Source organism: Uloborus diversus, chromosome 4, assembly GCF_026930045.1.
Source record: "Uloborus diversus isolate 005 chromosome 4, Udiv.v.3.1, whole genome shotgun sequence".
Classification (NCBI taxonomy): domain Eukaryota; kingdom Metazoa; phylum Arthropoda; class Arachnida; order Araneae; family Uloboridae; genus Uloborus; species Uloborus diversus.
In genome coordinates, this window is record NC_072734.1 from 27,482,273 (window position 1) to 27,509,342 (window position 27,070).

At 34.3% G+C, this 27,070-nt stretch overlaps 1 long non-coding RNA gene across 1 annotated transcript; it reads right to left on the minus strand.

The window, feature by feature from the left end:
- Positions 1 to 1,911: 1,911 nt before the first annotated feature.
- On the minus strand, positions 1,912 to 26,846 carry LOC129221467 (uncharacterized). Its single transcript, XR_008580520.1, has 3 exons — positions 26,714 to 26,846; positions 4,988 to 5,118; positions 1,912 to 2,123 (listed from the first exon to the last, which is right to left on the minus strand). It is a non-coding gene; the product is annotated as an uncharacterized LOC129221467 (long non-coding RNA).
- Between the last annotated feature and the right edge of the window lie 224 nt (positions 26,847 to 27,070).

Genomic DNA, 27,070 nt, shown 5'->3' on the forward strand with positions numbered 1-27,070 from the left:
TCGGGATTTTGTGAAAGGTCCGTTTTGGTTGATCGGATTTTTGTGAAGGGTCCGTTAACGGACCCAAATATCCTCTAGCCAGACCCCTGGTTTCGCTACTTAGATGCTATGGAATTACATATCGTGAAACGGTTAAGAAGGGCGTGCTTCTGTTGTTATAGTGACTCAGACTATGGAGGATGCACTATAACAGGCAAATCAACTTGTGGATATGTAATGATTTATGCTGGAGGAGCTATCTCTTGGCGTAGTCAAAGACAAGCCGTTGTTGCTACCTCAACCACTGAAGCTGAAATAATAGCAGCATCAGAAGCAGCCAAAGAAGTGATTTGGCTCCGCAGACTCTTCCAAGGTATTGTCAACCTAAGTGCCAACACTTCAAGTGGACAATAGTGCAGCTGTAAAGCTTTCACACAACCCAGAGTACCATCGACGGACAAAACACATTGAAATAAGACATTTCTTTGTACGGGAAAAGGTCCTTGAAGGAAAGCTAAATGTTCAACAGGTGTCGACTGAAAAGCAAGTGTCAGATATCCTGACAAAGCCTTTGATGAAGTTGAGACTATTAACATTATGTGAACAAATGGGACTGTTTTAAAAGTAAAAACTTTTTAACAAGGGAAAGTGTTGAAACAATGTTAAACTTAGTTTTTGTTTCGCTCCACCAGATCGCGCCACCATTCAATCTGTACATATTTCTTATCTCTCTAATAAAAATTCACTCCTGTTATTGACACCAAACTAGCATGTTGTGTCTCACTCTGCTTTAGATAAATAATCTTGACAAATATATGAATGATTTAGCACTGATTATCAAAGTATACACTTAAGAAATATTAAAAGAGCTTATTTTTTGCCGCTTCTTCATATGTGACTAATTTTAATCTTAATTCTATGTTGCTGCAACACTTTCTTCCAGCAAAGCACAGATGACAAGGCAAAGACCACATTTGAGTTAGTTAACAAGACGAAATAATGAAGAAGCTCTGATTGGTTGAATCTTGTCCGGTACTGCAAAAATTGGGTAACCTTGCCCCCCAGATGTCTCAAAAATACTGTCTGGAATTCTGGTGCATTCACAGTAAGTTCATGTTTCACTCTCGGAATATTGCTTTGGAAACGCAAAGTTCCGACAACGGAACGCTACCGACTCTGAACAAATTATGTATAGATGGAAGTAACCGCTTTAGAAAGAGCCCTAGGAAAAAAATAGAGAGTCATTGCAATGATTCTCTATTTTGTGTGTATGACTATCTACGATACACGAAATCACCCTCCTTCCCTCCCTGGGACGATCCTGTTGGGCAATATGCAATTGAATAGCGTTTTGAGTGGCAAGGCAAAAATCAAGAATGTTCAAGTTTGCTACTACAGAATATAAAATATATGAAGTGTTGAAAACAAAGCAAAACTCAAAATGAGTGGTGTCCAAGCAATAAAATCGCATAGCAAAAAAACACAAGTGGCTACTACAGAAGTGGATGTAACGAGATTTCAAAATTCAGATTCATTAACAAATTGAGGTTTGGTGTCAATCAACTTTCCAGTTTTAATAGCTTTTATGCACAATACTGTTGAATTACTCAAGATTTCTACTGCTCTTGCAGCTACTATTTTTTTCCTCTTATTCTTTTCTCTCATATTCTATCTATTTACTCGTTTCCTGGACAATTTTCCATGACTTTAAATAGATTTCCATGACTTGTAATGAAAATTATAATTTTCCATAACTTTTCCAGGTCTGAAATTTGCTCATTTTTCCCCCCCCCCCATGACTTTCCAGGATTTCCATGACCCATACAGACCCTGATACTTCTCTTTCAAACTGCTTTTACCATGCAATTCTACTAAAATCTATTTACATATTATACAGAATAGGTTTTCTAACTACAAAAATATTTACCTCTCTTGTCCTGACAATGGGCGGGACGTGTATTGTCATCACCTCCATCCATGCCTCTTCGGCTGCGTCCTCTACCTCCCATCTCTGAGCTCACTGCAGCAGCAGCCATGGCTTCCGTTATCGCTTCGACACGTTCAGGACCCACAGGATCGACGCGTGGTGCACCCCTGTGTGTTCTACGCCCACCAGCTCCATTAGGCCCAGGATGTCCAGCAGCCTATACAAAAAAAAAAGTTTAGATTTCTTTTATTCAAGGAAAACTTATTAGTTCAATATTTTTTTACAAACAAGATGTACGAAATAACTTAGCACTCAAACTGAATAAAATGAAATCATGAACTAAATTGCTATATAGAATAGATTGAAATAGAGTGCACAAAAAGTTAAGACACTTAAAAATCAGAAAAGCGACTAATTATTTTCAAATTAGTGGTTTACACCCATTACTTCACAGGTTCAAGAACTTTTATGAGAGCATACAAAGGATAAAAAGATAAAAAGTAATTTACATAGACTGCTGTATTGTCACCAGGGTTGGCAAAAACCCGGGTTTTTTTAAAAAAGCCCATGGACCCAGGATTTTTTGGGTTTTTTTAAATAAAACCCAAAAAAACCAACTAAAGCTGGGTTTTTTTAAAGAAATGTGGGTTTTTTTTGTCTTTTTTTAGGGAAAATGTAGGGTACTTGTAGCATATTGTAGCGTAAGTATATGAACAAAGCACAAGAATTGTCTTGGGGTAAAAAAAGCTGGAAAACTAGTTAAAATTCAGCGTTTTCTGAAGAAGAGTATGAAAGACGACGAAACCCAAGAATGGTGAAGTTTCAGATTTTTTAGTTTCCATTATTACCAACAGTTAAGGCAAAATTACTTCTTGAGTGATAAAATCTATTGTTCGTTTTTAATTACTACTATTTTTTTTTGCATTTTACTTTATTGTATTTCATTTTTCTATGCAAAACTACTGTAGAACCTCAAGTAGTTTAAATCCCTATTTACTGAATTCCAGCTTAATCAAGACATTTCTTTGAATTTTATGTTGCCTGTTTTTTTATTTCTGTGTACAGATTAAGAAATATTAAACTTTTTTGTAAGATAATGAAAATACTGTACATCCTATTCTGTTTTCTGTCTGACCATTTGTAAAACCTGTTAATTTCTAAAAAAATATAACTTGTTAATTCGAAATTTGGGACGTGTTGGGTTGCAGAAAATAATTCACATGAAAGCCTTTTAGCTAGATTAGTTTCCTCTGTACAATCTACAAATATTGAGAATACCAGACGTGACAGGACTTGGTCAAGATAATTTGAGTTATTTATTGACCAGTTAAAGATAAAAGTTAAATATATATTTTTTAAATCTTTGAAGTATTTTTAATGCCGTTAAGAGTAAAAAAATGCTATTAAAGTTCAAAATTAATTTTTTATGTCCATAGTCTGTGGTGAAGAACAAATAAAATAGAAGTTTAAATTGTAAAAGTATTTAAATTAATTACTTTTTTAAAAAATTTCTCAAAAAATTTAAAAAAACCCAAAAGTGGGCTAAATAATGGGTTTTTTTTAAATGGGTTTTTTCAAAAAAACCCATTGGGTCCAATCCGGCCAACCCTGATTGTCACAGTAAGAAAATCAAAAGTATTACAGTGATGATACAGCAAGATAAACACAGTTAGTGGCCAGTGCTTCAGAGTGCTTACTTAAAGGTTTATTTTTGAATATAATTCTAGGTCTCCTAATGGATTAACATGTGCAGGAAGCACGTTTCGCGCCTCTTGCATAAAAATGCGTAAATCTTGCATAAAATACAGCAATATGTTATACAGAAATGCATAGTGTATAATAATGTACCAACCTTTTTTGCAGATTTTTTTTATCAGCAGAAATTTTAAACTGCCAATTTAAAATAAAACTTTTTTCCAGAGCTCTGCTACTTTTCTAATGATTTATCCTTTAATTTTTATTTTCCTTTAATTCCTCTCTAATGTTTAGAGTAGTGTTCCATATAAACCTCCATATCAAGAAAAGTTTCATCGTATGAAAAGGGTCCACAAGCCGGGATCCAATTTAAGCAAGTTATAATTAAAGTTTAAACACTATGTAAGTGCTTTTTGTAGTGTACAAAAGAACTGTATTAACCTATGTACTTTCAGAATATACTTATTTTTATAATCAAGGATGAAAACAGCCCAAAGTCAAAAAAAAATTATGTAGCTTAAAATTTAGTTTTTTTTTTAAATTTTACATGAAATTATACAAATATATTGATACTACGCTATCTTAAATATTAATAGAAAAAATTTGTTGTGAAAAGCCGTTGTTAAGAGAAAGTTAAAAGAGAAAACCGTTAAATAAAGTGTCGTTAAACAGAGAGCCAACTGTACATATATAAGAAAGGTTGAAAATAATAGTCTACAAAAAGGTATTAATGTCTAAGCAGTAGAATGGCATAGCAGATAAAAATGAGACTGTTAAAGAAGTCGATACAGTCCGATTTCAAAAGCTACATCTAATGATTGCACGATCACTTTCCTGCGTCCTCCCCCCCCAACAGCAATTTACTTCTTTCTATCCAAGAACGAAAGATTGCCTTAGCAAATTTTCTGATGGGAAGGTCGGGGGGGGGGAAAGGTGAGGGGAGGGGGTATTTGCGCAGCTTGAAAGTTGGGAAAATATTGTTTTTTCACTCTTTTTATAGGTTTTTTTCACTCATTTTTTTTTCTGTACTAAATATTGCTTTTATCTTGACATACAATTATGTTCACTACCAAATACCTACACTAACGATAGAAAACTAAAGGTCAGAATTAAGCAAGAAACAACCAGACTATTGAATTGTTATTATTTATTTCTTATCTCTAAGCCATTTCAATTATGGCCTAAATAATGAGTGAATTTAGGTCAGTCATGCTTAGCAACCTAAAGAAAGGTCATAACATGCTAAAGGATGTTCCCAGTGGGCCCACCTAAAAAACTTAAGCGGATTTTCTCAAGCTTGATAAACTGGCAAAAATAATTTATTCAAGAAATAAAATTAAACAATTTAATAAATTTCAAAATAAGAACTAGGGCAAAAAGCAATACCGGAGCTGCTCTTTCTTGAACTGGTTCGCCTCCAGGTCTCCTAGTTGCCTGGTCACCAGCAGCTTGTTGTCCCCGTGCTCTTCCTCTAGCTTTACCCCTAGCACGACCAGATCCTTCATCAGCCATTTTTTCTGCAAAAAAAACTAATTAGATCGTTACAGCAACATGAAAAAGTATTTTTATGAACAAAAGAGAAAATAAAGTTAAATTCAATAGAGTTAAGACAAAAAGTTATATTTTTACTAGAGACGTACCGAGCACTCTGTAACTACTCGGCACTCGGCCAATACCGAGTAGTTGCAAAAAGTTGAATATTGTCCAAGACAGATACTAAAATTTATTTAAAAAAAAAGTGCAAGCATTATATTCTGCTAACATTTAGAATTAAAATTCATACGTCAAATTTAAATTTTGAGAATAATGAAGTTTATAATGCTTCAATGTCCCCAAAATTAATAAAACTTATTCTCTAAAAAATATGCAAAAAAGGTAATAGAAAATATGGAATTTTTTATATTAAAAATTGATTTTTGCTACAAACAAAAACTAGTATGTTGTGGCCATCACGAAACTTTCTTCTATATCTTTCTTGTGAATTCTGATCAATCCCTATGCTTGAAAAGAATGCAATGTTCCCAGCAAAAAAAAAAAAAAAAAAAACTTGACGACCGTCCGAATTCCTGAATTCTCGCAAAAGCAAAGCAAAGAACGACTTGAAAGTTATTTTAAAAGCCTTGCTTGAATTAATTAGATGTTTTATTTGTTAACAAACATAAAATGGCAACAGTTATTAATTTTAAATCATTGCGATAACATTTCCCAAAATTGAATCAGCACCTGTTCCTGTTAATGGCAACATATGGTCCAAATTTTGTTTGATTCCGCCAGTTACTTTCTGAGGAACAGTAAGCATGCGTAACTCAAAAAACGTCCCATTGCTCCACTCCCCTTGGAGGAATTCGCGCCAAAAACCAATGGGCACAAGTTCACATAGGGACACATATATGTACCAAATTTCGTTCGATTTCGTGCGGTAGTTTTTGCTGTAGAGCGGCCACAAAAAACTGGTCACACACAGACGTGACACACACACATACACACACACAGACAGACATTTTCCAAAAATAGTCGAAATGGACTCAGCACACCTCAAAACGTTCGAATCCTTCGAAATTCGAAAATTTGCACGAATCCAATACTTTCTTCTATATATTAGATATAGAAGAAAGTAATTATAAAAAATATAAAAATACCTTTGCTTAAAAAAGAAAAGGAAAAGTGTTCCTGCACATTTGTTGTGTTAAAATTATTTATGTTTGGCGGACTATAAAACTATATTTGATTGATATATACAGTGAAACCCCTCCTAACGGACACCCCTCAAAGACGAACATCCCTCTTATGCTGACAATTTTTAATTCCCCAGTTCCAATGCAAATAACATTAAACCCCTGTGCTGCGGACACCTCTATTGCGGACAAAAAAATTGTCCTGTTAGTGTCCACATTAGAGGGATTTTACTAGAATTTTTTTTAATTCCAACTTGATTAATCATACCTTTTATTTATTTATTTTTAAAAATAATTTTTTTGTAAAATTTTTGACACAAACAAAATTGTTTATATATTGCATAATTGAGTTTCAGCAGGAATTTTAGTTTTAAAAACTATTATATGGACAAGGAGGTCTATACTACTATTCCAATAAGTTCAAAATTCATCACGTGTGTCGGTGATTCTTCTTAAAACATAACTGGTACTTGGTAACTCGGCCGAGTAGTAAAAAGCCGAGTACTCGGTAACTCGGTACTCGGCCAAGTAGTGAAAGGCCGAGTACTCGGCCTAAGTGCTACTAGGTACGTCTTTAATTTTTACTGGTACTGTGATCATTATTGGAAAATGAACATCATTTCTACATCTGTAGAGTTCATAAATGCATTTAATAAAAGCCAAAAAACAACCAATTTTTTATATTTACAATCATGTCTATGAATATTTACAATAATCAAAATTGCTTTAACAGAACTAAAACTAATGTACCCTACTCTCACTCAGTGGTGCACCCAGGATTTTTTCCTGGGAGCAGGGTTGTCCCATTTTGTCCACCCAAAAAAAAAAACCATCCCGGAAAAAATGTCATTTTGTCCACTTAATCAACAAACTGAAAGTTTTGAGTTAAAAATTAGTTTTTAAAGCTTGGGGTTTCAAAACATTAAAAATCATATTTAATAAAAAAAACTACTTGATATTAATAAAAGAAATGTTGGCATGAAGTGAAATCCGTTCTTGCAATACAAATACAAGTGTGATGATCAGCAACAGTCTGACTAGGCTGTTCACCTAGTCTATTTTTTAGTACCTAATGAAGATTAATGGCCCTTTTAAAGCTTTCTACCCTCTTGCCTATTACAGCCTCTTGTGCACTGTTCCGAGTACCCACAACCCTACTCAAGTAGTAATTTTTCTTGACTTGTATGGCATTAACATATCCATAAAATATGCCAAGTACATAAATATTTTACTATGGAGTGACATCAATAAAAACTCAAAAAATATAACAGATATAAAATATTTTTACTTTATAAATCTGTTTTTGTATGTATATATCCAAGCATTTCATTTGACTTTCCCCTCATGGAGTTTATTTTCAACTATTGTATATAATAGTCTAATCATGCTCAATAGTTTATTCATTGTTAAATTTTATTACTTTTAAGTAAATTATGATCTAAAATTCACGGCACAATGAGTAATTATTTTTTTATAGATTTATGAAATTCTAAAGCTAATGATTGATTCTATTTTAATTAAATGATTAATTCATAATAGAAAATGTATTAGAATGATATAATATTATTACACCATAACAATAAATGTACGTATAATCAGATTATTTTTCATTTCGTCCAGTTTCTTTCAGAGTCGCGGATTTTATTTACAGAAAAGTGGACAAAATAGTAATCCTGCCTTTGAGGGGCTAGAATTTTCGTAAGGAACTCTCATTCTTGAAATGAGGGACATATTTAGAGACCGCACCTTCTGTTGCGATTTTTAGACCGTTTCGTTTTTGTTCGTGCTGAGCCCATTGTATCAGACGGAAATTGTGCCCAAAAAAGTAATGTTTGTTAGAAAAAGGACAACCTGTAACCAAAATAATTAAGCGTTTGGAAGACAAAACAATGTTCTTTTTCGAAAAGTTAAAAAAATTGATGAAACCAAAACCGATGGAAATATATCCAGAGTTCTTGTTTCAGATTCCAAAAGGTCTTCATTCGCCTCCGATTTTTCGACAATTGAATAGTCCAAATTATATTCATAAAATTTTAAAGAACATTTTTGCCGCATATTTTACTATTATTTAGTGAAGTTTATTGTATTTTTCTGCATACAAGATGGATGTGTGTCTTGTCTAGTATTATGCTAATGTTTAATCAATAGCTGAATGTATTATGTTCATAAAACATTTAATTTTTATTACATTTTCATAATATTTTCTTTTTGTATCGTGTTGGCTGGTGATACTGGTCTTAAGTTAAGAGTCTTATTAAGACTCTTAACTTAAGGCAAAAGCTTAACTTTGGCAAAGTGGACCCAGCCCAGAAAAACCCGCCCGGGTTTTTTTTGGGCGGGTCCACCAACAAAAACCCACCCGGGTTTTTGTGAAAAGTGGGTTTTTGTTAAAGATAATTTCTGAGTTAGTAAAACATATACATTTCAAAAATTATATATTTTATCCAAATTATCTATAAATCACTAGTAAATGAAAATATGAAATCAGGTGTATTTGAAGTAATTTATCTCCTGAATATTTATTTATTTATTGAATCAGTTTCATTATTAAAAATTTCTTGTCAATATAATAACCAATGCTTTTTGTCAAATGCAGAGTCTTGACCCTTCTCAATAACCATTTTTTTCCACTTTGAAGGAATCACAAATGTTATTAACTAATTTTAATTACTTGTATTACTTAATAATTCTTTGAATGTAGAATTGTATAATTACATACAATTAGTACTTTCACATTTAAAAATTCAGGAGAAAAAAAAATCTTAAATTTTCAATTTTGAAATCATTATTCAGAAAATTTTCTATTTATGCTACTACTTATTGTTACTAATACTTAATTATTTATTTTTTGATAGCAAATTTCAAATTGTAAAACAAATTTTAAAAATGAACCATTGATTAACTTCTTGTTAATGAAAAAAAATGCTAAATTAATGCTTGGTGATAGTTTTGATTAAACTCAGAAGTCAAATGATGACAAAATAAAAATATTGAATGCAAAATATATTTCAAATAATTTACAGAGTAATACATTTAAAATAATTGTAACTAATTGTTACAGTTTACCAATCAAAATCAATTTCATTTTTATCTTTGTGATAATATTTGTAAATCTTAACTAATTTTTCACATTGTTCTGAGCTTAGTCTGTTCCGCAACTTAGACCATACAAATCCAAATGTAGAGAAGATCCTTTCAATGGAAGCAGAGCTAGATGGAACAGAGTGGAAGGATTGGAAAAAATGTAAAAAATCAGAATCTACCTTGTTGTTCTTTTGTACTTTGTTTCAGAATTTCCCACCATTTTGCAGCTGAAAACTGACACAATATTTTCTGAGAAAAGTGATTTAGGAAAATAGTCTGTCTTTAATTTTAAAAGCCATTATTGCAGGTAACCACTCTGCATGGTAATGCATTACCCATGCTTCAGCTTCTTCCTCTTCCTCTGAATCAAGTCTTTCCCCTCTATACTTTGCATCCATTATATTGGCCAAAAGTGCTCAGGGCCAATTATCTGTTTGTACCGTTTTTTTTACAACTTCTTTGTGCGGTTTTAAATCATCCGACTCCATCAAATTTTTCCAAATTTCCACAGAACGTGACAGTGTAGTCGAGTCTTTTTGGAGTTCATCAAGAGCTGAGGATATGGCCGTGAGCTGCTTGTCTAAATTTAAGCACTCCTTGTAAATTGCAACATTATCCAATATTTTTGAAATTCATTTCTCAAAGTCATTTTGGTGCTCAGATGCAATTGTCACATATTTATGATAGTTTTTCAAAAAGCTTGAAATGCACTCTTTGTGTGAATTCCAGCGAGTAGTATTAGGTATTTGAGGCATCAAACAATCATAATCTTTGAGCCATCCATGCGGTTGATGATGATTACGGAAATATTTTTGTACCTCAATGACTTGGTTCAAAATGATTGTAGGTGAAATTTCTTTCGCCACTAAGTTTAAAAAATGTGAAGAGCAACCAAACGTGAGTACATTAGAATGGTGTTCCTTAACAATATCTCTCATTTTTTCCATTTTTGATTCATTGTCTGTGCACACAGCAAAAACATCTTTTCCAAATTTTGACTTGCATTCTTCGATGGACTTCAAAGCAATTTCTGCACAACATTCAGCAGTTTTTTTTTTAGATCCCGCGTCTACAATATTTAAAAGATAGATATTCTTACCTGTATGTAAGCTCGAACCGATGATAGGATCATTTTTTATGCTTGACCATCCATCTTGTATAACAGTGATAGAAGCTCCAGCCATTTCTTCCTTCATCTTTTGTTCGATTTTTTCTGATGCTTCATTAAGCAAAGTCCCTCCTAACTGTTTACGGTTAGGCAAAGAGTACCCTGGTCTTAATGCAGCTACCATGTCAATGAATTCGGGACTTTCAACTACACTAAAGGGAACATTGGCAGAGTAGAAAAACGCAGCAACTTTTCTATCAATAATGCATTGTTCTTCTTTTGAAGTTTTCAGTACGAAGTTGGTCATTGAACCTTGAATACGTGGTTTTTTCTGAATGGGATTCAAAAATTCAGCAGAAACAATACAATCAGCATCAGAAGAATCAGGAGCAGATCCATTTTGATCATCAATAGAGCTAATATCTGCATTATGTGCTCCATGTTGCTGCCTTTCTCTGGCCATGCATTTTTTCAAGTGATTTCTCACCCTTTCAACTTTCCTGGATATCTTTTCTTTGCAATATTTGCACATTACTCTTGTGTCATTCTCTAAATTTAAAACTTCAGACCATTCAGTAGCTACTTTCCTACCTCCACCATTTTTTGACATTTTGAATAACTTAACTCAAAGCATGAAATTTAAGACAAGAGGAAAAAAGGGAATACTAACCTAACTTTAGATTTAAAACCATGTGCTACTGCTACTGTGTACATTCAACCAAGAAATGGCTAAAGATTATTTTCATTGGTCAGCCTCAGCAATAATCTCTGATTGGATGACCAGTGTCTTGTTCTTGACCTTTCCACTAGAAACAGTCATGCCATCTAGTGCTTTGATCAAGAACTAAACATTTTTTTAATTAGGCAAGTTCTGGTTCTGGATCTAATTTATTTTGCATTACTGCTTTAAAAATGGTTTTAATTATTATTGTAACTACAAAAACTATTTATTATGGCTACTAAAACATATTCTAAAATGTTTGCAGTAATAAAAAATTAGTTTAACTTTAGAATTAATTTTAATAATTGAAATCAATATTATTGTTAATGTATGTAATAATTAAAATTATTGATAATATTAATAAGTAATACATTGATACTAATCAAATGTGATTCAGAAATTTAACTAGATGAATATATTTTTTCAGTAATGAATACAAATACCATATAACAGTACCTGTATAGAGAAATAAAACTTAAAACCACAAAAACCCAGAAAAGCCCACAAAAACCCAGAAAAACCCACAAAAATCCGGGTGGGTTGGGTTTTTGTAGAAAAACCCGGGTTTTTGCCAACCACAGGCTATAATATTACTTATTTAATAACTCAATATTTAAATGGCCGATTTTGTGCTTTTGTTGACACCTAATGAGACCTAAGTTCAAGATAATTGTTGTACGTGAGACTACATTCTTGAGCGTGACTCCCCCCCCCCACCTCCTAAAATGAAATCTTGTATCTGCCCCTGGTTATAATGCTTAGATAAGACACTATTTTGTTTCATGCTTACAAGGTTTCCATCATCATGTGGTTTTTAATGTAAAATAATACATTGAACAATAAACAATTTTTTTAAACTATATTAGCCATGGCATATAAGAAAAACTAAATATTTATTTTGTTCTTAACTTTTGATCTCTGACTAAATTCTGGAATAAAAATCAGAAAATCTGTTACACACAGAAAGAAGGATCTATGTAGTTTTGCCTGTTGAAGTTAAATATAATGCAGTATTAAATTTAGAGCAATATGTTCTAAAAACGCGAAATTTATAAAAATGAAATTAAAAAATCATTCGACTCAAATCAATTTTAATCTAATTTTAATAGAAATTTGAAATAAGCTGATTTAAATTGAAGAACCCTGAAGAATTTTCTGAAAAGTCTGTTTTGGTTGATTGTATTTTTGTGAAGAATTGATAAACAAACCTAAATTTCTTTAGGCTAGACTCATGTATGGTTTCATGAAGATTTTTTATTTTTCAATTATTTTTACACTACTAGAAAATCTAGATCTTAATGATTTGCATAGTCTTCATTTATATCCAAGATGGAAGTAGACAAGACAAAATGCATAAGTTTTCTAAAAGGGAATTAGAAATTTGCTATGTAAACTAGTGAAAATAACTCGAAATTTACCTTTTTTATAACTTATTTTCTTGAAAAATCCATATTTTTTATCCTTTAAATTAACATATTATCCTCATTGCTTTAGATCAGCGGTTCCTCAACCTTTTTCTCTTTGCGAACCCCTTGGAACAGGCAAAAAAGTTCGCGAACCCCCTGATGTTGAAATTAGTAACATGCAAGAAACAATAAAAAAACAGCATGTTTGCTTTCCATTTTTTGCAGCATTTGATTGCAATAAACAAAAATATAATTGTAAAATATCATTAAGTGCAAACATTAATAAAAAGTTAAAACTACATCTACAAGAAAAATTATAAACAAGAAGTTTTATGAACCAACTATTTTTTTAAGCATACTTTAAATTGGGGAAAATATCCTTAATGCGATATTTGTGGCTGTTTGACGGAACAAAGAAACTGAAAGTTTCGTTCAATGTCTGACAGTTTGAGTCTTAAATCAGGCTCTGCATTCAATCTGCTTCGGTATTTATCTTTGAGATAAGTATAGGAGGAAAATTCCTTCTCGCACAGATATGTTGTACAAAATGGTAACAAAATTCGAATTGCTTTTTTGGACAAAACGGTATAGTCATTTCTTACACTGAGCCAGAAGTCAATTAACGAGAGCTCTTTAAAGGTAGTTTTCAATGAATTATCACAGGATAACTCGATGAGCATTTCCTTTTCAGGTAATGTCAGGGGGTGTTATGTATTTAAGTTTGTAATCGTAACCGTATTTGTATGTGTAACTGTAACCGTAACTTGTTCACTGTAGTTAGTCAGTCCTCAAAAAGTTCGAACGGCTTCAGCCGCGTGTGTGTTTACGTGTTAATAAATGTATCGTAATATACTTGCAAGCCTTGATCATTCGTCTGCTGCTAATGAATAGTGCTACACGCAATACACTCCGTACACAAAAATTTTGGCGACGAGGACCGGATGATGAATCATCGCCGAATCAGCAGAACGAACTTTTGTGTTCTTTGTGAACAAAATTGAAACTGACGCCGATGCAATTCTGCATGTTCTGTAAGTTGTTTTCGCCTATATCAAGACCAATTGCTAGTATTAAAAGCATTTACGAGTGTTAATTTTTGAAATTGTGTGCAAAATTTGCGCCATCATGTCTACTATCGGAACTCTGGAACATTTTGACGTATCGAAACCTTTGTCGTGGGACTCTTACTACGAAAGATTGGAATGTTTTTTTGAAGCAAATTCTATTGAAAAAGATGAACAAAAACGTGCTGTTTTTTTAAGCGTATGTGGTCCTGACACATACTCTGTAATACGTTCCTTGGTATCACCGAGCGTCCCAACAAGTATCAAGTTCGCAGATTTGATTAAAACTGTTAAAGCTCATTTTTCGCCCAAACCATCCGAAATATTTCAGCGACATTTATTTTATCGTAGGAAACAACAAAACGAAGAAACAATTTCTTCATTTGTTTCTGAATTAAGAAGATTGGCAGAACATTGCAATTTCGGAGCATCGCTAGAAGTAATGTTAAGAGATAGATTGGTTTGCGGAATAAAAGATGAAAATCTACAACGAAGATTACTCTCTGAACGTTTTCGGATGCCCTGGATAAAGCAATTGCAGCGGAAACCGCTAGTAGAAACGTAAAAGAAATACGAAATTCTGATTCGTTATCCGTGAAACCGATTCAAGTCAGGAATAACAACTCAACTCACAAGTGGAATCAGAAACAGAAGGTAAACAAAGATCGTTCAAAATCTAAGAAATGTTCTGGCTGTGGGGGTAATCATCCTAGAATACAATGTAAATTTAAAGATGCTGAATGCCATGTCTGTAAGAGGAAAGGACATATTGCAAGGGTATGTAGAAGTAAATCTAATAATTTTCCAAATAATAAGCAAGTGTTTAAGAAAAATTTTATCACTAATTCTGCAAATTTAATAGACACTGTTCCTGATGTTGAGTCTCTGCAGTTAAAATACTTATGTATAAACAATGTTAGCTGTTCAAAATTGAAAGCTACTGTTCATATAAATGAATCGCCAGTTATTATGGAAGTAGACTCGGGTGCTAAAGTTACAATTATTGATAATTTTACATTTAAAGAACTGTTCCCTACTAATCCTCCGAGATTAGAAAATTGTCCTTACATAATTAGAGATTACAATAAGAATGCTGTCAAAATTTTAGGACAGTGTGACGTTGACGTGCGTTATTCATCTTTCAAAGGAAAACTTCCAATTTTAATTGCTAAGGAGCCTAGAGAAAGCTTGCTAGGCACAAATTGGTTTGAGCCATTAGGAATATGTTTGACTGGAGTTCATAGGATCAGTAACTTAACTCTGGACAGTGTGGTGAAAGAATTTTCAGACTTTTTAAAGATGAGTTAGGGACTTACAAAGGTGCACCTATAACACTCAAATTAGATCCTACCTTTCGTCCAATCCAATTAAAAGCGAGAACGGTACCATATGCACTAAAACAAAAAATCGAGAAGGAATTGCAACGGTTGCAAGAACAAGGGGCAATTGAGCCGGTGGATTATGCAGAATGGACAACTCCTGTGGTCCCGATTCTAAAATCCAATGGAGAAATTCGACTTTGCGGTGATTATAAATGCACATTAAACAGAGCTTTGGGTCAATACCCATATCCAGTTCCTGCTGTGAGTCAAGTGTTAGCTGAACTTGCAGGTAGTCGTTATTTCATCAAACTAGATCTTTCGCAAGCTTACCTACAACTCACCGTTGATGAAGACAGTGCTATGGCCCAGACAATCGTAACTCACAAGGGTGCATTTAAATGTAAACGCTTGCAATTTGGAATATCTTCTGCTCCCGGAATTTTTCAACAGTTCATTGAAAGGCTGTTATCGAGTATTCCAGGCGTGCTGCCGTATTTTGATGATGTTTTAATAAAAGGATCAACTATGGAAGAACTTACAGACAGATTCAGGCAAGTTTTAAAGAAGTTTTCAGAATCTGGCTTAAGACTCAACAAAGAAAAGTGCATCATCGGAGCTTCAAGTATTCAATATTTAGGATTTCACATTGATAAAGATGGAATTTAGTCAACCAAAGACAAGGTTGATGCTATTCGCAATGCTCCAACTCCCAAGTCCAAGGAAGAGCTTCAAGCATTTTTAGGACTTTTAAACTTTTATCATGTGTTTTTGAAAAACAAGGCTGACATAGCCGAACCACTTCATCGTCTCTTAGACAAGGATGCTCACTGGACGTGGACAAACACTCATCAGTCTGCATTTGAAAAGATAAAGCGACTCCTGTCGGCGGAAACTCTACTTACTCATTTTGACGAAAAGAAGCCCATCATTTTAACTTGTGACGCATCTCAATTTGGAATCGGAGCTGTGTTAAGTCATCAACTAGAAGATGGCACCGAAGCTCCAATAGCATATTATTCACGAACGATGAATAAAACAGAACGTCGATATGCACAAATCGACAAAGAAGCATTGGCTATTATTCAAGGTGTAAAGAAGTTCCATAACTTCTTATTTGGACAGAAATTTGAAATTCGCAGCAATCACAAACCGTTGTTAGGACTTTTAGCTCCGAACAAACCTATACCTTCAATGCTCTCACCAAGAATGCAGAGATGGTCGATCATGTTAAGTTCATATGATTACAATTTAGTCTATAAACCAGGAAAGGAAATAACCAACGCTGACGGTCTAAGTCGCCTTCCACAGCCAATGTCGTCCAACGAAGAAAATTCTCCAATGGAAATTTTGTTGTTGGAAGCTTTGAAGAAGCCGCTTTTAAAATGTGCCGATTTAGCTCGTCTTACAGCCCTAGATCCCATATTATCTCGAGTTCTCAACTGGACATGGAGGGGATGGCCCGAACAAAATCCCGATAAGGTATTTGAACCGTTTTACACAAGGAAGTTAGAACTGTCTGTACACAAAGGTTGCTTGCTATGGGGAGCAAGGGTAATTATTCCAAAAAAAGCTCAAGCTGACCTGTTGGGAATATTACATAATACTCATCAGGGTATTGTTAAAACTAAAGCTCTTGCTAGAAGCTATGTCTGGTGGCCTGGCATCGACTAAGATGTAGAAAAGGTGGTCAACTCATGTGAAACGTGTCAATAGACAAGAAATGTACCTCCAAAAACGGTTATTCCGTGGGAAAACACGAAGACTCCATGGGCTCGAATCCACATCGACCATGCGGGTCCATTTCAAAATTCGTTATTCCTTATTGTTGTTGACTCATTTTCTAAGTGGTTGGAAGTAGTGCGGGTTCCTTCCACCGAGTCCGCGGCAACGATAAATGCATTAAGAAAATTATTTGCTACTCATGGTATACCCAATATACTAGTCTCGGATAATGGTCCATCCTTCACTTCTGAAGCATTTCAAGATTTTTTGGTTAGGAACGGTATTAAATTTGTTCCTACTGCACCGCATCATCCATCTTCAAATGGACAAGCGGAACGCATGGTGCAGACGACTAAGAATGGCTTAAAGAGAATTATTACAGGAAATTGGGAATACAGACTTGCAGCATTCTTACTTTCTCAACACGCGACACCAAATTCTACTACAGGCGTGTCTCCTGCAGAGCTGCTGATGAATCGAAGATTAAAAACTTGTCTTGACAAATTGCATCCTGACTTATCAGAAACCATTAACACTAAACAAGAACGGGACAACTTAAATAATCGCACAAGGGTAAAAATGTTCGCTCCCTTAGAAGCTGTTTATGCACTCTGATTCCCTCCTCATCGGAAGTGGGTTCCCGCTACAGTTACAGAAGTTCTTGGTATGACTACATACCTAGTACAAACGGATGAGGGCATGGTCTGGCGAAGACATGTTGATCAACTAAGGAGCCGGATTGTTCCGACTTCTCAGTCCGATATTTCTGATAATTCCGATGAAATCTACTCGGATATTCTACCGAGATCACCAGTGCGAGCTCAATCTTCAGGTTCTTCTCAGGACTCTCCTACAATGTCTGATGATTTGCCTTTAGTAGATGATGTCGACAACGACCCAGTGCAGTCTTCGACTAATGATGATCCTGGCGCAGTGACTGCAAGCGGCCCCGGTCCTGGGCCACAGTCTCAGAGGCCTGTTAGGAACAGGCGTCCACCAGAATGGTTTAAAGACTATAAAACTTAGGGGGGAGGAATGTTATGTATTTATGTTTGTAATTGTAACCGTATTTGTATGTGTAACTGTAACCGTAACTTGTTCACTGTAGTTAGTCAGTCCTCAAAAAGTTCGAACGGCTTCGGCCGCGTGTGTTTACGTGTTAATAAATTTATCGTAATATACTTGCAAGCCTTGATCATTCGTCTGCTGCTAATGAATAGTGCTACACGCAATACACTCCGTACACAAAAGGGGGTTCTCTAAGCATGGATTTCCTTCAAAAGGATTGCGTATCCAATTGTTTGAGAGAGGGACGTTACGCCTATTAGGAAAATACTCGTCAAAAGTTAGTTCAAGATGTTGCAGATGTTCACATACATTTCTTTTAACGCTTTCATCAAGTTTCATTGAGTTTTCTGATAAAAAACTACTAAGAGAAGTGAAACAAGAAAACTCACCCATTTCCAGGCATTGGATCCAGAAATTCAATTTTTTTTACCATAGCTTCAATTTTATCATATACAACGAAAATATTAACAACTGCACCTTGCAAGGATAGATTTAATTCATTTAATTTTGAAAAGATGTCAGCTAAATATGCAAGCCTTTGCATCCAAAGAGGATCGAATACGAATATGCAAGTTGACAAGTGAAATGGATGATCAACAAAAAATGCTTCGACTTCTGACTTCAATTCAAATAAGCGTGTCAAAATTTTGCCACGGGAAAGCCATCTAACTTCTGTGTGAAGAAGTAAAGTAACATGAAGGCTTCCTAATTCCTCACAAAGCGCGTGAAATAGACGGCAGTTTGTGGCACGTGATTTTATGAAATTTACAATTTTTACCGCATCATTCAAAGTAGTGGATAATTCTGCGGGAATACGCTTACATGCTAATGCTTGTCTATGAATGCAACAATGAGTCCATTCAATTTTCTCGTTGATCTTCTTTACTCGCACCACAAAGCCAACAAATTTTCCTGTCACTGATTTTGCACCATCCGTGCACACACCCACACACAAAGACCAATCTATTCCATTTTCTTCAAAGTAACTGTTGACCAGTTCAAAATTACTTCTCCAGTTGTGTTGGTTTTCAAAGGTTTTGCAAATAATACATCTTCTTTAATTGTATCGTTAAAAATATACCTAACATAGACAAGTAATATTGCAGTAGCAGCAAAATTATTCTCTTTTATTCTATTCACAAGTTCTTTCTCCACATTACTTGCCAAATCAGTAATTCTGCGTGATACTGTGTTGCTTGATAGCGGAACCAGGTCAATTTTTTTTGCTGACTTTTCTCCCAGCATACACTTAACAATATCTTTAGCACACAGTCCAATTAAATTTTCCGCAATTGTATGTGGCTGCCCAGATCTTGCAATTCTATAACTGACTCGATATGAAGCTTCAAGGGCCATTTTACTATCTTCGTTGGATTCTAACAAGAACGTAGAGACGCTACACTTTTTATTATATTCCAATTTTCTTTTAAAATATTCGATAGGTTTGTCCTTGTGTGTCGGATGCTTTGTTTCGAGGTGTCTTCTCAGAAGTGACGGTTTCAAACTGCTGTTCGCTAGAACTTCGTTGCAGAGAAGACAAAACGGTATAGGTTCAGACTCTTCTCCAATAAAATAAAAGCCCATTTGTAAATAGTCACTGTCATATTTTCGCTTCTTTCCCCCCTAGTTCACTTTTCTGTTTAGTCAGGGGAGGCGGCAGTTCATTACAGCTATCTATTTCAATATCCTGTGTTGATTCGAAAGTTACTGCTGATGTTGAGGGTTGATCGATTGACTGCTTGTCCATTTGTCGCTCAACAAAACTACCAGTTTTCAACCATCGATCCATAACAGCAGAAAGTTATTAAATCATACAAATTACCAACACGATTATAACTTCACAAACAGAGTAGCAAGTTCACGGAACAAAACCAATTGCAAACAAAATCACTTGTTTTCAAGCATCTCTAAAGTATCTCTAAATACGTCTGTTAACAACTATTTCCCCAGAACTATGAGCATGCTGATGTTATATATTTTTGAAAACGAACAGATGGGTAAAATCCAGTAATAAATTTTAAGTTTCGGGCCTTTTGCTGTCATGTCTGCTATTCAATGACTGAATTCGACGGAAATTCCCGAGTTATATTTCAACCAGATTAGAAATAATACCCCTATGATGCATTGTTTGAGAATTCTTTATTTTTTTCGACATATGTATATTATGTATATTGTTTGATTGACTCCACGCGATGGCGTCTTTTTAAGGTCATCGTGATCCCTGCCACAGCTTAATAAAATGTTTCTGCATGGCGCCCCGCAATAAAGAAGGAAGGATATCTCTTTTTGTTGTCTATCGAAAAAAAAATGAGAAAATTTCTTTTTAACCAAGACTATAAAACCGCTGAAAGATTTTTTTTTTTTTGAGCTTAATACAAGAGGTTTGCGATAAACACGATGGCCTACACATACTGATCGCTATCTACACAAGGACTCTAATCACCATCCTTGACAGAAGAGAGGTGTAATGAAAACTTTATTCGTGAGAGCCAACAGAATCTGCGAACCGACTGCTATCGAGCATGAAATTTCCCACCTCACAAATGTTTTCCAAGCCAACGGTTTTTCAAAGCAAGAGATCAAAAGAGCCTTCCACCCCAAAATAAAAAAACAGCCACTTAAAGAAGATCCGATCAAGGCCACAGCCTACCTCCCCTACGTTGAGGACGTCACTGATAGAATCGAAAGACTTCTGCGACGCCACAATATCAAGACTGTTTTCAAACCCACCCACTGAACCAGCGACTTATTACGATCTGTGAAAGATGCAAGAGATCCCTTGTCCGCTGCAGGTGTTTACAAGATTCCCTGTTCCTGCGGATCTACCTATATTGGAACTACTAAGAGAAGCGTCAACACTAGAATCAAAGAACATCAAAGAAATTGCCGACTAGGCCACACTCAGAAGTCAGCAGTCGCAGAACACACTTTTAGTGAGGGGAACCACGACATCAAATTCAAAGAGACAAAAATACTTTCAAGGACTTGCCATTATTATGCGAGATTGAACAGAGAAGCCATCGAGATATTCAAACATCCAAATAATTTCAACAAAAAAGAAGAAGGAATAAAGATAAACAAGCTCTGGCATCCCATACTGAAAAGGATCAAAACAAGAACCTCCAGCCAATCAGAAACAAGGACGGACCTTCAGCTGAATCCCCAGCAGCCAATCCCCGAGCAGGAAAAGGAGAGCCTAAGCTCCAATCAGGAAGCTATGAAGACAGACGTTCACCAGCCAATCCCAGTCCAGAACCAAGAGGACCCATACCCTATAAATGTTGACAGCACTTCGACACTTTCATCAGTTGCCAAGAAGTCTCTTCCCTGGAAGTTACGAACTCGGAACCACTTAGGATGGCTGCCGCAGATGCAGCCGAAACGTTTGGAGAATATACACTCAGACCACGGCACAACAGCCCGGAATCCTTTCATAATATTGACACCGGCCGTGAAAGCCTTCACTCTTACAAATTGCTTTTAAGCTTCAATAATCAGGAGAATAAGCAGAAAGGAATTATAATGACCCTATCTCTATCAGCTATTCAAACACACCCCTATTGTTGACCAGTCAATGGAGTTTTATTAGTGATAAGACTGGAACTTACAGTGACCTCCTGGGCTGAGCTCAGGGAGCAAAATATTGCAGATTCATAAATAGTCCATTGTACTGTAAACTGTACAAGCTCTCCCTCAACTTTTATCTTTCCTGAAAACAGCAATCAAGACTAAAAGTAAGAGTGTGGTTTCAATGTAACCTTCAGGATTAATACAAGACAACTGTACAGTAAAAGCATATATCTATTTGGCACTCATGTAACCAGAATTATTTTTTGAAAATCATGCATCCCCAATAACAGGATAGGAGAAAAAAAAATGGCGAACATTTTCCCGATCGCGCTGAACAAAGTTCTGAACTTCACACATTTTTCTTCTTAAATTGCTTATGAATACTTGAACTTTATAAAAGCACTTTAAGCTTGTCTTCTTTCTAGTAATTCATCTCTTTCTGATGGGTTTTTTTATTTGGACTTGCAAAAGTCAGGTATCAATCGAACGCGCCATTTTCAAAATGGCGCGATTATAAATATAGCACGGAAGCCAAAACAGATATTTTGAAAGAGTCAAAATTAAGTCAAATGTACTGATTTAAGATGAGCAGTTTTCACTCATGTGAGAGAATGGTTTGGTTTTTGCGATCGTGATTTTTGCGTTGGGTTCATTCGCTTGCGATTTTTTTTCTTCTATTTCTGTGTAATTCCCAATGATACTTGATGATAGTTCATGCTGGATAGGGGGAAGGGGGCTTTTTGGTTTTTTCATCTAGAAAAAATTTCAGGAAACTAAAGGTAAAGGAAGTGCTTTCTGCTTGATCAATCAGAGGACTTGTTTAGTATTTTATGGTAAAATCCAACTTTAATTTTTTTTAAAGTAAATTTTGAGTGTGATTATCTCATTGTAACTGACCAAATAGTTTCTCACATAACTAAGTCTTGCAAGTGCATTATTTGAAAATAATTTTACAATGATAATCATAAAAAATAAAACCAATTTAGTTTATTTCATAACTTTTTTAAATCACTATGTGGATAGTTTTTTCCCAAGTATTAACCTTTTTATATTATTCATTTATATGGTAAGATTTTCTGTTTAAAATTTAAGGGACTCATTTTTTCCAACAAAGAACCCAAATCTGTTTCATTAATGGGTCCCTGGGACTCAGGTTACGGATAGTTGAGCGCGAACACTGCAAAATCAAAACTACTGGGCCTACTCTGCCAATATGCCGAGTACTCTGCCAAATTTTGATCAGTACTCTGCCAATACCGAGTAGTTGCAAAAAATTTAATATGGTCGAAGACATTAAAATTAATACAAAAGTGCACCACACGTGTTTTGACATTATAAGGAATTCCTTTTTCAATGCACAAAATGCGAGTTCGTGGATTTAAAATAATCCGCCAAAAGTCAGATTTCTTATTCGAAGGTCTTTACATTCCTTAGCTCACATTTTACGCACTGAAAAAAAAAGTCTCTAATAACGCAGAAACACGTATCTGCAGTGTTCCTGCACATTTGTTTTATTTGCTTTTAAATTGTTTATGTTTGGCGGATAAGAACTACTTAATATATTGGTATAATTTGTTTTAATTCCAACTTGATTAATCATACCTTTTATTTATTTTAATTTTAAAAATAATTTTTCTGTAAAATTTTTGACACATTAAAATTTTTTAAATACGTAATGAAATTTCAACAGGAACTTAGTTTTAAAAACTATTATATAGACAAGGAGATCAATACTACTATTCCATTAAGTTCAAAATTCATCACATGTGTGTCGGTAGTTCTTCTAAAAACATAATTGGTTCTTGATAACTCAACCGAGTGGCGAAAGACCGAATACTTGGTCGAATAGTGAAAGGCCGAGGACTATGCCACAGTGCTACTTGCAGGGGTCTGTCCAGGATTTTTCGCAGGGTCCGTTTTTTGTGAAAAATAAAATAATTTTGTGAAAAGTGAATTAATTTTGTGAAAAATCAAATAATTTCGCAAAAAAAAAAAAATATGTTAAGTCGAAATTTTAGAATTTAGAGCGGGTACAAACTGCATCATTTAAACTTAAAGTAGAGTGTTTTCCTCTTCTATGCTGAGAATATCATTCTGGTGTGTTTTTCTAGTATTTGGCAGGGGGGAGCCATCGCTCCCTCAAGTAGCAATATTTATCTCCAGTCTACATTATGTTAAATTATACTAGAAATATTTCGGTACAGCATTTAAAATAATTGTAACAAAAAAATAATAAATAAATAAAATTCAGACGAGGGTTCAGCAGCATTTAACTTTTTGACCCAAGACACTCTTAAAAAGCACAGAATTTCCTTTAAAACTTATAAATTCCGTCATTTTAACAAAAATAAAAAGAGATTTCTTTTGTTTACTTCTTAACGATTTGTATTAAACATCAAAAATTGAAAAAATCGGATTCCCATAGCGGATGCAAAGAGATCGCAATTCTCAAAGTGAAGGCATCAAAGGTATAAAAACGGCTTGTAAAAGAAATATTTTTGATTAAATTATTTTTAAATTGCATTTTAGAGTCCTATGATAAACATATCATTAATAACTGTGGACACAGCTGAAGCAAAAATAAAATTAAGCCATCGATTCAGCATTTTAATTTTTGACTCATAAAGAAAATGGAATTTTGCTTTAAAAACTTGAAATGCATGTTCTAAGAAAAATAGAGACTTTTCATTTATTTGCATCCTAATAAAGCGAAGTTAGCTTGAAAAAAGAACAAAATATGATTCTTATATCGGATGTTAAAAGATTGTATTTTTCAAAATGTAGACATCTAACGAAAAAAAAAAAAAACAGCAAGTAAAACAGTTTATTTAAGTTAATCATCCTTGTTAGCATTAAAAAATCAAACCCATATAATTTTCTCCCAAAATAACAGTTAAACATTGTACAGCACCATAAAAACGCAAATATTAACTAGCTGGTAAAATGATGAGAATAATTTCTAATCAAGTCATTATAAAGGATTAACGTCAGATGCTAAATGGCGATTAATTTTGAAGTTGGTAACCCTATTTGAAGCGATCATATTTTTCCCCCACCCTTACTATCTCTTTGCAGTTCTAAGTTCATTTCGTTATTATAGTTTATTAAATCATCAGCAGGGAGAAAAGTGCTTACCAACGCCTTTTCAGAAAAGTTTACAACAACACCACTGCTACTTAGCTGTGATAAAACAAACAAAATTATTTAAAACCAAACTTATTTTCAGCTGTTAATTTCTTTCCAAGAAACAAATAACAAGCATTATATTTATTTGGCAGTAGCAATTTATCGCTTGCAAGACTGCGGATTTTTTTTTCTTTGCAAAATTAGCAGGTTTTGTATAGCTGATCCCTCTAATTTGACTTCAAAAAGGTTTGAAAAATTATCGGTTTAATATGCCTTATTTTGCTTTCAGATTTGCTCTTTCAATAAACAATTTGTGAAAGATCAGTTCTTGTTTATCAGAATTTTGTGAAGGGTCCGTTTTGGTTGATCCGGATTTTGTGAAAGGTCCGTTTTGTTTGATCGGGATTTTGTGAAAGGTCCGTTTTGGTTGATCGGATTTTTGTGAAGGGTCCGTTAACGGACCCAAATATCATCTGACCAGACCCCTGACTTGGTACGTCTTTACTGCTTATTTATGGTTACAATGGAGAAATACATACAGTATGGTTTTGCCTGTAGAATTTTTATCCTTTATCAAACTTGAAGCACAAAGTCAGTTTCACACAAAAAAATATAGAGTTTTAGAGAAAGTTTAACAAGGCTAATTGGTTACAGCAGTCAAGAACGTCAATTTAAGACATTCAATGGGAATAGAAAAAAATTCTAATGGAAGTTTTAAGTCAAGGAAGACAAGCTTTTATTTAGCACTAGCGGCCGTCCCAACACTGTTTGGGGTTTTAAAAAAACTATGTTAAAAAATATCATGCTATAACTTTACTCTAAAGTTTAATAGTAAGCAACATTTTGTCGCATTTTTATGAGGTATTTGTTTGAGGTTTAATTTGTTTAGGAGGAAAATACCCTGATATTTTTCAAATTTACAAAAATTGTGCTTTTTTGATTGCAATTAACTCAAAACAGCTCATCACTAGGGAATAATGGTACCTGGCTATGTGTAAAACATCATGAAAAAGCAGCTTGGAATCGCTTGTTTTCTAGAAAATATTTTTTTTTAAGCTCATTGTATGCTTTTTCTCACACGTGAAACGTGTCCAGTATGCAGATTAGATCTGCTACAACTTAAAGGATGTAGTAAGAATGCATGTGTGTATAGAGAAGAAAAAGACTAGCAATACTTTTTCTGATTTTTAAATTCATAAACTTTCAGTATACTATATGTTACATTTTTTTCGGGGAGTGGCTTTTAGGGGGAAATAACGCAGGTTAAACTTGCGTGGAAACGGATAAAATCCATACTTTGCGACCCCTTATCTGAAGAAAGCAACCCCCAACCAAAATAACTATGAAGTCGTCATGACTAGATACAGTCCAACCAATAAATATAAACATAACCGTGAGGTGGTGTTTATGTAAAGAGCGAAAGCGCACTGAAATGAGACTTTTAGAATTTTTCTAAAAAAGCGCTGCAAAACCTCAAACTTTGGGAATTTTTTAACGAGCGAAAAATTTTTTTTAGAAGGCTAAAAAGTTCAGAATGTTCACTTCGCATTACCTTCTTTGACACAAAAAAATTAGAAAAATCAGAAAGGGTCACTGCCACACCTTGTCTGAACTTCAAAATAATGGCTCTTAACAATGCAGGCTATTATAATTTTCAAAATTAAATTAGGCACAGAACACAGAAGCTTTCGAAAACACGCAAAAACTGAACAGTTCATTCGATGCAAATGTCAAATTTATTACAGATGTCTCCAAAACCATTGCAAACAAGAGCACATGTAGTAGCTAAAATTAGAACACAATGCGAATTCGAAATATTCTCTTTCCTTTTCAAGTGGAAAAAAAAAGGTTCTTTCCGATTAAAAAAAAAGGAAAAACTGTAGCAAAAACGTTATGAATAAAACATGAGAGTTTCATTTCGCCAACTTGACTGCATTTGAATTGTCGTTCCCAATTCGTATCCTATATCTTTCAATAATTAAAAAAAAAATGTTTCATAAACCAGAACAGCTTTTTTACAATGATAACTTAAAACGGTAAACACTAAAATTTAGCGTTTTCCTTAAACAAAATTAAAAATGGAATAAATAGAACGGCAACGTGCAGTGTTGATAAAAAAACAAAACAAAATGGAGGAATACTAAGAACCAAAGCGAGCTGCTCATTTAGTCCCGCGCTTTGAAATAGAATAAAGAAAACTTTCGAGAAAAATTGTAATGTTTAGTACAAATACTAAAATCATTTACCTGCTTTAACACATCAACTAAAATCCAAAAAAGGTTCCAACAAACAATTACAAAACAAAAACTCGACGTACACGCGTAAACTACAACATTTCAACAAAGCTAACACTGCCGGAACTGAATGCTGTGGTGGACGAAAAGTGCATGTGGAGCATTGTTAAAAAACAGGTTTGGAACATGTCCTCCGTATCGATAGTTAAAGTTGAAGTGTAGTGTCTTCAAACTATGATCTTCTTGAGCATTATTTAAATTGTTTGGTAATTTTTCAATGCAAAAAAACGAAATGAGATCTACAATGATATTCAAAAATGCTAAGCTGTGATGGAGAAATTAAATTTTTGATAGACGTGATTAACTTTT